This window comes from Protopterus annectens, chromosome 4.part0 (genome assembly GCF_019279795.1).
Source record: "Protopterus annectens isolate FY-2018-M chromosome 4.part0, PAN1.0, whole genome shotgun sequence".
NCBI lineage: Eukaryota > Metazoa > Chordata > Ceratodontiformes > Protopteridae > Protopterus > Protopterus annectens.
This window is the reverse complement of record NC_056733.1, coordinates 90,432,854-90,448,252: the sequence shown is the minus strand read 5'-3', so window position 1 is coordinate 90,448,252 and position 15,399 is coordinate 90,432,854. Positions and strand designations below refer to the sequence as shown.

The 15,399-nt window shown below is 40.4% G+C and overlaps 1 protein-coding gene across 1 annotated transcript in view; it reads left to right on the top strand.

Annotated features, from left to right (window-relative positions):
* TBCD (tubulin folding cofactor D) overlaps positions 1 to 15,399 on the top strand; it is a 3,708,267-nt gene that overhangs the window by 129,838 nt on the left and 3,563,030 nt on the right. The window lies entirely within an intron of this gene.

Below are 15,399 nucleotides of genomic sequence, written 5' to 3'. Positions count from 1 at the left end.
GTCCGCTACTAACTGATTGAGAGACCACTTGTGAGGCATAAGGATTGCTCTGCTTAGCCTGTCCGCTATGACGTTGGACTTCCCGGGGATGTGCGTTGCTATCAGAAACCGTTGAGAGGAGATCGCCCACTGCCAAAGTCTGAGTGCTTCTCGACATAAGGGATAGGACCTGGTTCCGCCAGCACGAGTCACACTTCTTGAAACCTTGGTATCTTTGGACATGGTAGAAGAGATACCAAGGGAATTTAAACTAGTGCTTAAACACTAAACACAGACACACCCGCACTAGAACAGACAATACAAATTCTACAACTATATATATAGGTTTACTATCAAAAGTGCGAACGGCACTCCGTCGACTGTCATATACTCGAACATGGAAGGTCATAATCGGTAATGTCGAAGGCAAAATAATCAGTCTAGGAATGGTTTAACATGGGTCGAGGTAGGTGTTCAGTATTATTCCAAACTATAAACATCTCCCCTACCTCGACCCATGTTAAAACCATTCCTAGATTGATTATTTTGTCTTCGACATTACCGATTACGACCTTCCATGTTCGAGTATATGACAGTCAATGGAGTGCCGTTCGCTCTTTTGATAGTAAACCATACAGATTATATATATATATATATATATATATATATATATATATATATATATATAAAACACACTATACAGAGATGGGCCTAACCACTACCTCAAAGGGGGATGGGGAGGGGAAGGGAGGAAGGGAATAAAACTCTGTAATCAACAGAAAAAAGGGGATTATAAGTGGGTCTAAAGGGATTACAATTTAACAACTCTAATAGAAAAGAAAATCTAAATTAGGAGCAACAGCCCTGACTATGAAAGGTTATAAAAACAATTGTACGACCTGGAGCCGGTAAAAGCGCAACGTCGTAGCTGAAGCGGCAAATGAGATCTGGATATCTGACGCCTAGCATTGTGGGATAAGGGGAGGCCTCGAGCCAGTAAATAGCTCTCAAGCTTTAGAAAAAGGCCGAGTCAGAGCCGAGGATCGGCTCTGAACCCATCCAGCAAGAATGAAAGCGAGATAGACAACTTAACATCATAACGTCTAGACCAAATTTAGCAACAGGGACAGTCTGTGGTGCACAGTTCTTAGCAGGAACTTCTGGATTCATCACAGGAACGGAATGCCCTCTGGAACTTCCTCAGGCATTGGAGCACTGGACAATTCACTTTGAGATAGTCTTTCTCACAGGCTATGTGCTGTGGTATAGGCTCAGACATTGGTCTCAGATGTTTCTTATTCTGCCTAAAGACTGTCCCTTGTGATTCCAGATCTCGCTTCTGGGCAAATACTCTTCACAACACCAATTTGATCATAACCTTTGGACATTTGCATCCTTACCACTTCTTCTCATAATGAATTGAGCAGTTTACTGTTTTTATTGTAGTAGGACTTCTGGGTTAAACACTTCTTCAGCAGATTGGTTTTCACTGACCTGTTGTTCTTGACACATGGAACAAAGAGTTGACTACTGATTGGTAATGTGGTTCTGATTTGTCTTGGCAGAAGTCTCTGAGCAGATGAGCCAAGATGTTTCTTATGAGGAACCTTTCCGAGATTCAAGAGATTCAGGAAAACGTCACTATTATCTCGTTTTGACTTCTCTGGTAACTGTTTTGCACTTTGAACTGCGCATTCTGCCAAACCATTTGACTGTGAATACTCAGGGCTACTCATGACATGAGTCAAGCCCCATTCTTCAGCAAATGTTTTGAACTGTTAGCTTGTAAACTGCATGCTGTTATCAGAAATAACTTTGTACGGACTACCATCCAATGCAAAATGATGCTTCATCTTAGTAATGACAGTACTGGATGTTAGATTAGGAAGTAAGTCAATCCTGAGCCAGTTGGAGTAAGAGTTTACTAACAGCAAATAATGTTGATCATTCCCCACCCGAAAATGTTAGTGACTACTTTCCACCAAGGTAATTCAGGAATCTGCTGTAGCTGAAGTGGTTCCTTCTGTTGATGTGGCTTAGTACTATTACACACGGAACAAGATGAAAGTGCTCTCTCAATGTATTGTGACATAGAAGGCCAAAGTACTGGTCCTCTCACACTTCTTTGGTAGAATCTACTCCTGGGTGACCACGATGCAAGATAGTAATATAATCTTGTCGCAAGGTCTTTGGAGCAGTTAATTTTGGATGTTTGGAATGATACGTGGAAGAGTTGAAGATGTTAAGATTTGCACTGGGTGTGACAAGAATGGACAGGATTAGGAATAAGTATATTAGAGGATCAGCCCAGGTTGGAAGGTTTGGAGACAAAGCCAGAGAGGCAAGATTACATTGGTTTGGACATGTGCTGAGGAGGGATGCAGAGTATATTGGGAAAAAGATGCTAAGGATGAAGCTGCTAGGTAACAGGAAAAGAGGAAGGCCTAAGATAAGGTTTATGGATGTGGTGAGAGAGGACATGCAGGTGGTTGGTGTGACAGAGCAAGCTGCAGAGGACAGGAAGAAATGGAAACAGTTGATCTGCTGTGGCAACTCCCTAACGGGAGCAGCCGAAAGAAGAAGAGAATGATACCTTTGTTAGACAAAATCTCATCTCTGTATGGAAAATAAGGTTGTACTTCTTGAGGTAAACTAGATTTCTTTAACGGCCATCCTTGATTAATGAAGTGTTTGAGCCTTTGTAAAACTGGATCTCTGGCTGTGTGATCTGTCAGCTCATTTAGACATGTGGAAGAAAAATTTCTCACTTCCATAACTTCAAAATCAAGGTTCTCATTCTCTTGCTGTTCTGTGATATTTCTGGGCGATCTGGACAATGTATCAGCAAGATAAAGACATTTGCCTTTCTTGTAAACAAGATTGAAATTATACTTTTGCAATCTCAGCTTCATGCTTTGCAGTTGGCCTGGAGCTTAATGCATAGACTTTCTCAAGATGGTGACTAAAGGTTGGTGGTGTGTTTCAATTTGGGTAGGTCTGCCATAAACATAATCATGGAACTTTGAACATGCAAACACAATTGCCAAAAGCTCATTTTTGATCTGAGCATGCTACATTTCAGTTTGGGTAAGAGTTTTTCATGTGTAGGCAACAGGATGATCCTCTTTTAGAATGACTGCACCAAGATCAAATTTTGAAGCATCACAGGAAAGTGTAACTGGCTTGTGAACATCAAAGTATCTGACAGTTGGTGGACTTGCAGTTCTGCATTTCAGAACATCAAATGCTGTTTGGTGTTGCTCTAACCAAGACCAGGATACATCTTTACGTGTCAGCTCTTTGAGCGGTGCTGATAGTTGGCTCAAGTCTGGAATGAACTTCCCCAGGTTGTTCACCATGCCAAGAAAACATTGCAGGGCTTGAGCATTGTCTGGAGCTGGCATTTTGAGAATAGCTGTTTGCTTTGAATGGTCTTGTCGTAAGCCTGTACTCATAATTAAATGACCAATATAAGTAACCTCTCGTAGCCTGAATTTGCATTTGTGTGGATTGAGATTAAAATTCACTTGGCATGCCCTTTCTATAGCTTTTCCTGAGGTTTCTGTCATACTCTGCTTCATCATTTTTTTTTTTTTTTTTTTTTTTTTTTTTAGATTTTTTTTTATATTTGTTTCTCTTACTGTGCTATTTTTTCTTATGTTTATTAACTAGTATATATAGTGGAGCTTTTCTCCTCGGGCCTCTGCTGAAAATGGACATATATCCAGCCAGACTAGCCCGGTCAACAAATGTAAAATAAAATAAATAAAATAAAAATCTACTATGATAGCACAAGGATACCCAGAAAAAAAAATTGCTCCATTGCACGCTGATAGACCTCACTTGCAGAATTTATCCCAAATGGTATTCTCAAAAATCTGTACCTGCCAGAGTACTGAAAGTAGTAAACAGTGATGATTTTTTGTCTAGCAAAATTTGCCAAAATGAGCTCTCTGCATCTAAGACAGAAAAATAGTAACATTTGGCATCAAAGCTTTGACTTCTTCGACTGTGCGCATTGGATGATGAGGTCCTTTTAGCACTTTGTTCAAATCTTGTGAATCATTACATATTTTGATGTAATCTGAGCTTTTCTTTTGAGCTATCACAATGGAAGATACCCATTCAGTTGGAGTTTCAACTGGACAAATTATACCTTGTCACACCATTTTATCTAGCTCTGCTTTGACTCTGTCCTGCGTGGCTATTGGAACTTTACGTGCTGGCCTGATAACTGGACTGACCTCTGGGTCTAACCTCATGGAATCCACAACTGGAAGTTTGCCTAGTTTGACTTTGAAAAGATCAGCATAGGTAGAAAAAATGTACTGGGCAAAATTAGAGTAGTGGTCTTTCAAGCTAACATGAGGGACTATTAAATGAAAGCAGTCCCATTTTCAAATGGTCTCTGAGCCCTAATAATAACTGGACATGCCTCTTAACCACATAAAATAACAAGTCGTAACCGTACCTCTCAAGTGTACCTCATTATGAGGAATATACCTCATTTGGGGGTCTTAAAAAGTTCATTTTCATCGAAGTTCCATTATTGAAAGGCTCTGACACACATTCAGTGTTAGGAATTTTTTTAAGTGAAATCTGTGGTAAATAGAAGTGAATCATATTAATTCATTAAACAATCGTATTTACAAGTAAAACCAGCATATTTTAACCATCCTATGACCTTCCTAGTTGAAGTTGTTAGTAAGCCATTAGTATGTGTTCCACATTTTGACCATTTGTTCCACATTATCATTTTGGAGATGGAAGGTTGAGAGCTATGGTCGTAACTTCTTCCAGCAGAGTAACATGAAAGCACTACTGAGCCTTCGGTTTGAATTTCTTCAGCTCCATAAGCAACAAGCTTCACACACCTTGTCAAATCAAGCCTTTCACCGTGACACACACTAGCAAATGTTTCTGCTGACATAACATTGCACTTGGAACCTATGTCAACTTTGAGCTCTATGGGTTTGCCATTTATCCGAACAGTGCAAAATACTTCATTCTTTGCCCATAAATCTACTGCATTGACTGTTTCATGAAGCACTGACACACCACCAACATAAAGAGTAGGGTTGCAGCTCTAACTGATCTACTTGTTTCTTAAATGTTCCCTCAATAAAAGAGTGTGGAACTTTTGATTTACAAAACCTTTTGAAATTATTCCATTTATAGCATTTGTGGCATTGTTGACCAAAAGCTAAGCATTTTTCCCTTTTAGATTAATGACTTCCATCACAATTGCGACATTTGGCAATGAAACTAGGTTGGGACCCATGCTTTGAGTTTGCTGACTCATTCTTACATTTCACTGAGACTGTACGAACTCTGAAATTTGCTAGAAAGTTCTGGGGCTTACCAGTGAGTGCTGCAAGGGCTACAGTTGCTGCCATGTGCTTGGGCCTGTTGCTTTTAACTGCATGAGTCATACTAACAACATGAGTTGTATCACTGTGCCTTCTAGAGCTGTTTTCATTTGTAAGCATATTTGTGTGCTTTTCAGTGAGCTCATATATCTGACAAATCTCAATGGCCTTATTCAACGTTAAGTCACTGTCACATAGCAACATCTTTCTCACAACATTATCTTTAATACCACACACAAGTATGTATTTTATCAACTCATCCCTTAAATCTCCAAATCTGCATGTTTTAGCTTTATTTCTCAGGTCAGTTATATATATGCTGCAAAAGTTTCATCAGGGTTTTATCCCTTGTATAAGTTAAGTGCCTTTCCATTGTAACATTTGTCTGGCGGTTAAACACTTCTCTTAATTTATATTTTAAACAATCTGGGTGCTCCCTTGATTCAGCCTGTACAACCGTGTGATGGTTTTCCCCCTCTCCTGTATAGATAGCAGGTGCATACACAAATGAACAGTCCCTATCTGTGGATTCTGACCTAGCTAAATTAAGTAGCATAAATGCCTCTGTATGGTCATCTTTATCAGAAAATGCAGCCTGTATGAAAATGTCGTACTCTTGCTCAAACACTCTGCGGTTTTCAGCAATATTACTGTCAAACACAAGTACACTGAGTTTTCAAAATCCATCTGCCATGCCCACAAATATACACAAACACACTGAAAATGTGGCCGTTGTAATTATGCACAAACTGTTTTGTGAGCTTGTAGTAACATTCAAATGCACAATAAACTCTTCAAAATACTGCACTTTGCAAAATATACCCTGTAATGGGTGTACATTTGCGACATAGCTTTACTGTAACACTCCACAAACATGCAAACACATTATACACTTGTGATAACTCGGATATCTTTGATTAATATTAAAATACATGCTTAGCGAAAATGCAGTCGTTTCACTTTATTTTATTTGTTTTATACAATTTGGACTTTACTTCAAACATTTTCTGTAGTAATTTGAATATTTTTCATACATAGTTTATGCAAATATCATTTAGAGCGTTCTTTATGCCTCATTTCATATTTTATGAAAAGAAAATAGTGCTGAGTAAGTTTAATACCCGAAATTCATTTCTGACCTGTTTTGCGAAGTATGCATATTTTAGGGATGATTCACTACTGTGTACACCACCAGTTCCAAGCAAGTGCCTTAAATCATTTTAGCCATGCTGCCTCCAACTTCATGCCCATTAGTCATGCCGCTTCTGACTCCATGTCCTTTTAGACATGCCATTTCTGACACCATGTCACTCGTCTCTCTCTCTCTCTCTAACATAGATAACAAGCAGGTGGGATATTTAATTTTAGATGCTTTAACACATAGAAACACATCATAATGGATAGCAGCATCATAAAATACAAACGAACTAGTTAACAGACAGTCCTTACATACATACATGCTTACATCTCAATGGCTTACTACAAAATAGCAGTCAGGCTCGCACGTTTTCAGTATTTATGCACTTGTGCAAGCCCTTGGATAGCTTCTTAAAGGTACATACACACATACTAATCTACACGGGGTAATCAAATGTTCTAGCAGACAGGCTTAACAGAACTATTTTGATGCCTTATGAGTGGTCTCTTATCAGTCATTGTCAAATGCGATCTTCCTCAAGAGGAATTATCCATGCTGTGATCTTTTTGCCTGTCCTCTCAACAAGTGCAGGAGGTTCTTTGCCCTTATCCCCCTCAGGGGCAGACACAGATAGATGGTCTAGCACTCATTTGACCCTCTGATCTTCTTTATGCTTATCATTCCCTACCCCTAATTCCCAAGTTTCTTCAGAAATCTGTCAGGTTGAAGAGCAAAGTCATTTTCATTGCTCCCTTTTGGCCTCCGAAGATTTGTTTTCACTTTCTATGGTTTTATCAAATATGTCCTCCTTGGATGCTGGATCCCAGTCCAGATGATCTCTCACACCTGTTAGGCATGATTCACCTGGACATGTCAGGCCTGAAATTGACCACATGGTTTCTCCCATTCCAATGATAACTAGACATTCCAGACTTTCCTGTCCTGCGCAAAGGATCTTCTTATCATCTCAGAAACCCTCTACAAGATTAATTTATAAAAGTAAGTGGAAGAGATTTTTCTTATAGGCTCAGCAGAGAGATTGGATCCTTTCTCTGCTCCATTCCCCACTGTTTTAGAATTTTTAGCTTTTCTTTTTCAAAGCTGGGCCAGTTTCTCTACTATTAAAGTTCAACTGGCTGCCATTTTGGATTTCCACATTGGAACTAACATTTTCTGTTTGTCATCATCTAAGCTGTGTAAGGCTTTTCTTCAGGGCACTTTTTTAGTTAGGCCACCTATTAAAGGACCCTATACCATCTTGGGATTTTACTTTAGTGTTCCAAAGTCTGATACAATCATTCTTTGAACCGTCCGCAAAATTGGACCTGAAATTTCTTTCTTGGAAAACAGGATTTTTGGTAACCATAAACTCAGGCGAGTCCATGAACTCCAAGCACTCTTCTGAGCCACCCTACTTGATCTTCCATAAGCACAGAGTGACTTTACATACAAATCCATCTTTTAGTCAAGTTAACAAGTTTACCCATTTTCTTCCCTAAATTTGAGAATAAAGGAGAATACATGCTACATTCTTTAGCTGTACAGACAGCTTCATTTCTGTCTTTGTAGAAAGAAGGAAATTAGGAAGACTGATCAATTATTCATTTACTTTGCCAAAAACAAGTTGGATAGGCCTGTTTCAAAAATTACTATAGCCAAGTGGATCACTGATTATATTTCTCATGTCTACTCCCTGAAAGGTGTGACCTCTGTAAAAGGTGTGACCTTGCCAGGACAACCGAAAGCTCATTCATCTAGGTTAGTGGTTACATCATCTACTTTTTGGGCTAGAACTTCCATTGATGATATTTGCGCAGCTGCCAGTTGGTCTAATGTTCATAACGTTTGTGGTTCATTACAAATTGGACATCATCTCCAGAGGTATAGCTACTTTTGGCTCTGCTGTCCTCCGGAATGCCTTTCTATGAGAGCCACCCAAGGTTGCTGTAGCTGGGGACTTTGGCCCATTCATTGCGGAATGAATGAAAATGACGACATCAGATATTTAAGTTATGTACTTGGCATAACTATGCATTTGTGCTGTACATTTTCATTATTATTCACCTCCCCTCCCACCTTCCGTTTTCCTTGTCTTTGGGAATGACCTGACAGAGTTAGTTAGGAGCCATTGTTCCTATTTGAGCCCCTGTTCGGTTCCGTTCGATCACTTTTGTTTCTATCAAACATTGTTTAGAGACAGCAAGGCCGATCTGAGGTAAAGCAGTATTCGGGTCATTATGGGTAAAGGGAGAAGCTTGAGAATCCTTTTCCAGACTGTGACAAAAGTGGGCAAGTCTGATCTGAGGATCAAATCTGAATCCATTCAATGAGAAAGAATGAAAATGAAGAACACAGATGCATAGTTATGGTAAGTACATAACTTAAATTTTGTCTAGATCACAAGTGATAATTCATTAAAGGTTTTTTTTTTTAAATAAATGCTACTCCTCCTACTTACTGTGGCAGACCTGCTAGGAAAACCACTACCATTAGGTTACACAACAAAGATATTTAGTTATCCTCTTTGACCGCTTAGGTTTTCTCCCATTCATAAATTATATAACTTCTACTGCCTTTAGTCCTCGCACCAGCTAAAGGTAATGCACAAGTACTCAGTCTACTATCCCTAGAGACAAGGAAAGCTTTACCAGTATAAATGGTAATACTACAAAAATTAATTCTGTTACCATTCTATTCTGTAAACGTGGCACAAATCACCAGCAGTCTCTAGGTTACAGTTGATAAGAACTGCAGTGTAATATATCCAAAATGTCATAGAGAGCATTACTGCACCAAAATGAAAAAAAAAAAAACAAAACAAATGTAATTGGCTTCCAATTAGTGCAGGAGCAGTTCTGATGCTATATTTTTAACTTGCATACTGTAAGAGTCTTCCTACTGTCCAACGCTAGCCACTAAAACTCCATCACAGAAAAATAAGTTATTCGGTCAGATCAAATACAGAACACGGTTATAACATTGGTGAAGTCATTTTTCAGTAAAGTGATGGGAATGTCATTCAAAAAAGTAGCACCTGCAATCTTTGCAGTCTGGAAGTTATTACCACAGGCGATCTAAAAGCTCAGCCTTTTCAGTAAATTTAAACAGCATCTGTCTGAAGAATATGTGCTCCTGTTTTGATAGAGGCTAACTTCACAATCCAAAGGGACATGAATGCAGCTGTGCAAAAATGACTTTGGGAATCAAGTGTAGGACTAAAGATGTACTATACAATTGTATTTTCTGTGTACTATATATAGATATAGATGTGCGTGTGTATGAGTTTATATGCATGTATGTATATATATATATATATATATTATAGTGTGTGTGTGTACATTTATATATATATATATATATATATATATATATATATATATATATATATATATATACACACACACACACTCCTATATATTTACAAAAAAATACTAAATTTGGAAACTTATTTGGGTACTTCGTCTACTGCACTGTACTTAAAACTAATTAATTAGCTAAGTTGTAACCTAACAACTTTGTTTACTGTGAAGCAAGATTCATTGTAATGCTTACTTTTAAGTGGAGTGCATGATATACTGTCTTTTGTTGTATCTTGACTTGCTTTTCAGTGCCATATAAAATTGTTGCAGGCTATATGACTGGGATCAGGGATAAAAAAAGGTCTGTGGCTGAGCCCACCATTGCAGTTCATAAAGTAAGCAGACAGTTAAGTCAACAGTCTATATTTGTATTGGTTCTGAAAGCCTTTCATAAAGCAAACTTGTTTTGAGAGGTGGAAATAATTTCTGATTGGAAGTGCATGCCATTTTCTAGCATACAGTGCCTTAGTCCAAAACTACTGGTTAGAGGTGTTACCACCCCCCCTCGGTTATCGCTTTTTGATCCTGGCAGTCACCTCTGATTATTTCAAAGGTGAAAATTGGGAACCTTTCCTCATTGCTTAGTCTGGTTTAGTCTTTAAGAGGTTCATTTCTGCTTACAGCTCTAGTAAGGAATGCAGTTCTGCATTTCATCTGTTGTGTTCATTGAAGCTTAAACTTTCTCCTTTAGAGCCAACTATCTTTATAGAGATGACATTTTTGATGCAGAAGTTGCACTTTCTGGTGACTGTCAATTTAGCTAGATCTGTATCAGAGCTTTGGGCTTTGTCTGTACCACATTTGGATTTCCATGAGGACAGGGTCAACTAGCTTACTAATACTTTTTTCTTGAAGTGATTAGGGTGGCACAGTGATACATCAGATAGTGTTGTCGCCTCACAACAAGAAATTCCCTGGTTCAGTTCGTAGCTGTAGAGTCTTCATGTCCTCCCTGTTCTTCTGTGGATTTCGTCTGGATGCTTTGGTTTCCTCCCACTTTTGAAAGACATACAGTATGCTGACTGGACACTCTCTAAATTGGTCGTGTGTGTGTGTGTGTGTGTGTGTGTGTGTGTGTGTGTGTGTGTGTAAGAACAACTGCAGCGGGGCTAGTCACCCGGCAGTGTAAACTTTGGATCTAGATGATTTTCACTGTTGAAGTGACACCCCGATCCCATGTGCAAAAATAGGAAAAGGGGTTGGGGATTGATGGATTGTAGAGGTGACACTTCATTGATCCACTCATCTGACTACTTTTTTTTAAAAAAAAAATTAGCGCTGTGGAATATTATGTCATGGGTGTGCTTAGACATCTTGACTCTGTCTTACAATGTCCCACATCCATTTAATTCATATTCAAATACTGAAGTTATGTGGTGGCAGCTATAGTGCTAGAGTTGTGAAAAGGTACTCTGGCTGAAGTATATGTCTGGTCTGCCCTGCCTTTCTCATTTTTATTTTCTCAAGCCTGTCTCCTCTCTTTTTGGATATTGTTTGTTTCCGTAGTTGGAGTTGTAAAGAGGGGAGCTATGATACCAGGGAGCTATGGTACAGTGGCCTTATACGTGAATGTCACCCTTGAAAAATGCAGCAATGCATTATTAAACAGTCGTCTCAAAATGAATACTCTGAGCTGATGTGCTTTTTACGGTTGAACTGAGCATGACAGAGCTTCAGAATTTCTCACTGATACTGCAAATCTTGTCTCTCTGTATATTTTAAGCAAAAAAGATTTTTTAATTCTGCACTAAAGTGTTTTGCCAGGTAAAGATAAAAAAATGATCTTAGTTGCACCATACAGTTGTGTAATCTTCATTTACTGCATAGGCGATGCCCCAAATGAATGTATTACCAAGGTAAATATTAATTTACAGAACTGACTGCAGTTTTGACTTCCATGGTCAGGGAATTTCTAGATGCTGAGATGTACAGAACGGATTTGTCTGTTCTCACTGTGATGGAATACTGATATTTTTTTGAGTGTTTGATAATTTCACTTGGATTTGGATGTGATAGGAGGATGTTGGATGCCTTGCTTGGACAGGCTACAGGATTATTGTTCACTACATATCATTTCCCTTTTATCCTGTTTTTTTAAGTCATTATGCTTTTATGGGCTGCTTTAACATCTTTGGAAGAGGATATGTATTGTGTAATGCATCATTTGCATGAAAGGACTGGAAGTTAAGTTGCAAAGCTTCTGTGACATATTTATTTTTTATTTTATTTATTTTAATTTGTTAACCAGGTAGATTATGCTGTTTTCAAATATGACCTGGGCCTCAGGAAGGGTAATATACAAAGAATTAACAGTTACAAGTATAAGGAGTAAACAGTTAAGTAAGAAATTGATATATGTTGTTTACAAAATTCAAGTCTAATTCAGTGTGAAGTCATATACATATCTTACATATTTTTAACTGGTTTACTATTGTTTGTGCGAATGACATTCTGTCAGCTGCATTGTGCCGAAAATCTGAATGTCGAACACACAAACATTTGTGCACCAGATAGTCGACTCCACTTATGTGCATGCACTACTGCATTTGCATAAATGTAAGTCGACTATCTGCATGGAGATCGCGGTACAGTGGGGAGTGGAAATTCATCCACATCCCCACTGTAGTGCGATCTCGGAGTTAGAATATATAAGTTGGGAGTGTGTGGGGGGCACAGTCCCCTACATGGGGGGGGGGTGCAGGGGGGCTTGCCCCCCCTGCAAAAATGTTATTTGTCGTATAGGAGTTTGATTTACATCAGCTCCTATATGGCTATCACCATTTGGTGACATTGTCAACGTTTTTTTTTATTTTCGGTATTACTATTAGTTTATTTGAATGGAAAATGTTTTTCCGTTCGAATAAACAATAGTAAACCTTTTTAACTAACTACTACACAGCATGTTATAATGTAGTACTTTTAAGCAGATAAGGGAATCATAGCAGATAAGCCACAGAGCAAAATTTACTGACGTGAAGTTGTTTGATCTGGCTGTTCATTCTTACACATGGTTTCGAGCTGATCCATCAGCTGCGAGTTGGCCGCTTTCACAAACTCAAGATCTTAGAGTAGTTCAAGGCCAAGTCCCTATCCCATGATGCTCTATGTCTCACCTCAGATCTAGTTTGCTGCTGCAATGGATCGGAGTTCAATAGAGAGCTTGGGCCAGTATCTTGTTGTTTATTATCTTTTAAAGCAAAGATTTTGCCTATTTATCTAGATAGTGTGTTTTTTGGGCTAGTTAGCCATATTTTTACTTCAGGCTAGATTTTTGTCCTTTTAAGAGCGTCTGCTCTTTAGGCCCTTTGGCTGTTCTTTAGTTGCTTTTGAGCTGTGTGTTTCCCTGTCCTTAGTAGTTTCTATTTGATACCCTAGTTAGCTAATTCTAGTCAGTGCTACAGTTTTGATAGGTTAGAGTTTGCTGTGTGTGTGTGTTAATAACTGTTACCCTTAGTGTGGTTTGAATAGTTTTTGCATTGCTTTCCGATTGGTGTGTAGTTTGTTGTTAGTATGGCTGATCAGAGGGAAAAACAGAAGTCAGGCTTTAAAAAATGCCCTAATTAGTGCGGGCAGAAGATGTCAATTACTGACTTGCATGTAAATTGTGTTTATTGTTTGGGGCCAGTCCATCTCCAGGAGGATTGCTCCATTTGCCACTCCTTTAGCAGTAGGGTGTTACTGGAGCGCTGGAGAAAACTGGTGGACAGAGGCTTGCTGAAACCAGAATTTCAGGAGTCCTTGGACAAGGCTGACCAGGCTTCCAAGTTGTTGGAGTCGAAGTCCTCTAAAGCTTCATCGCAACCCAAGTCATCGGCTCCAAGTGTTGCTGTTAAGGTGCAGTCGCCGGCTCCGCAGTCTTCGGAGCCATGCACCGAGCCATTGTTTCAGAGCTGGTCCCCAGTCTTGGTGCCAGTCTCTGAAACCTTGAGGTCACCCATTCTGCAATCGGTGGCTTCTTGGGTACCTTCAACTCGTACTTCGTGAACCCTCTCCGATGTGGATGTGGACCTAGTGGTGCAGAGGCTTCTCAAGAATCCAGCACTGGCCAAATTATTATCGGCTTCGACCCAACTGCTTTTGGAGCTGAAGACCATTGTACCTGCTGTGACTACTCCTCCTCCCAGCTGGGCCTTCAGAGCCAGGTGTGGGGGATCTGATGATTGTTTATCCTTCGGAGCCGAGGCCTGTTCCAGTGCTATTGGCTCCATCAACCTTGACTTCTTCGGTGCCATCCAAGGAGTCTGGGAGCCGACACTGTCTGGTCGGCTCCAGGGGGGGAGAGTCAAACCGGTGCGTCATTTCTGACCCTTCCTCTCGGAACTTCGGCCCGGATAAGCTCGGATCCTTCCTCTGGGTCGGAGCACACTGTTTCAGCTCCGGGGAGGTTGCCGTCATCTTGCGAACTGGCAGCTTCTTCAGGTTGGAGCACTAGGGACTTCGATGCTTTGAGGAGGGTGCTTTGAGGAGGGTTATGTCTTCCAAGACTCGCACGTCATCAGGGCCCTCCTCCTCCTCCTCCCCTAAAGTGCCGCTTTCTACCTCTACATCGCAGGTCCCTGTGAAGTGTCAAGATCCAGAGCCTCAGGTAACCCCATTGGGTGACCCATGTTCTACTGAGACCTCACCAGAAGGCCCCCACTGATGAGGTTCCCAGGAAGAAACTTTGCAAGAGGAGGCATTTCGACTCCCTGCAGGAGTCTCTTGCATCCGACACCAACTTAGAGGAGTCAGAAGGGTCCTCACGGTCCCCCTTGGAGGATATCTCCTTTGCTGATATCCTTGAGGCCCTTAAGCAGAGGGGTGACTGGCAGTCCGTTAGCCGTACTGAGGATGAGTCGGTGCTCCTGAAGGCCTTTGGGTTTCAACCTTCCACCTCTTGGGTGACTCCACCCTTCAATGAACTAATGGAATTGGTTGCTCAAAGGGTGTGGGAGTCTCCTGATACTAAGGAACCTGCCCCTCGGAGGCCCAGCAAATTTATTACTTCCCCCCCAAGACAAAATGTTCTTCACCAAGGGAGTGTCGGTTGATGCCATGGTGGTGGCGGCCACCAAGAAAGAGATGTCTGTAACCTCTTCTACTGTCCATCCTCCTAATAGAGATTTCAGGACTATGAACAGGTACGGGAAACGCATCTTTAGTTCTGCGACTTTTGCTTTGCAATCGTTCAACTACTTGACTCATTTTACCCGTCTTCAAAGAGATCTCCTAAAAGAGCTCGGAGATACTCTGCAGGGTAGTACAGATGGAGGTGTCTCTGAGAAGGTGACAGCCCAGCTTAATACCCTTAATTCCATAGTAAACTCATCCATTCAGCTCATTTCCTATGCAGTTGATGGTTCGAGTCGGTCTGTGGGTTCAGCAATAGCTCTTTGGAGACATTCCTGGATGCGCTTATGCTCCTTTGCGGAAGCCTTCAAGTCTCCTTTCGTTAATACCCCATTTGATGGCTCGTCTCTTTTCGGGCCCAGAGTCAAGGAGACCCTCACTAGGTGTGAGCAAGATGGAAAGACTCTGTCTGCCGTAGGAGTCCGTTTTTCCACCCCTACTAGAC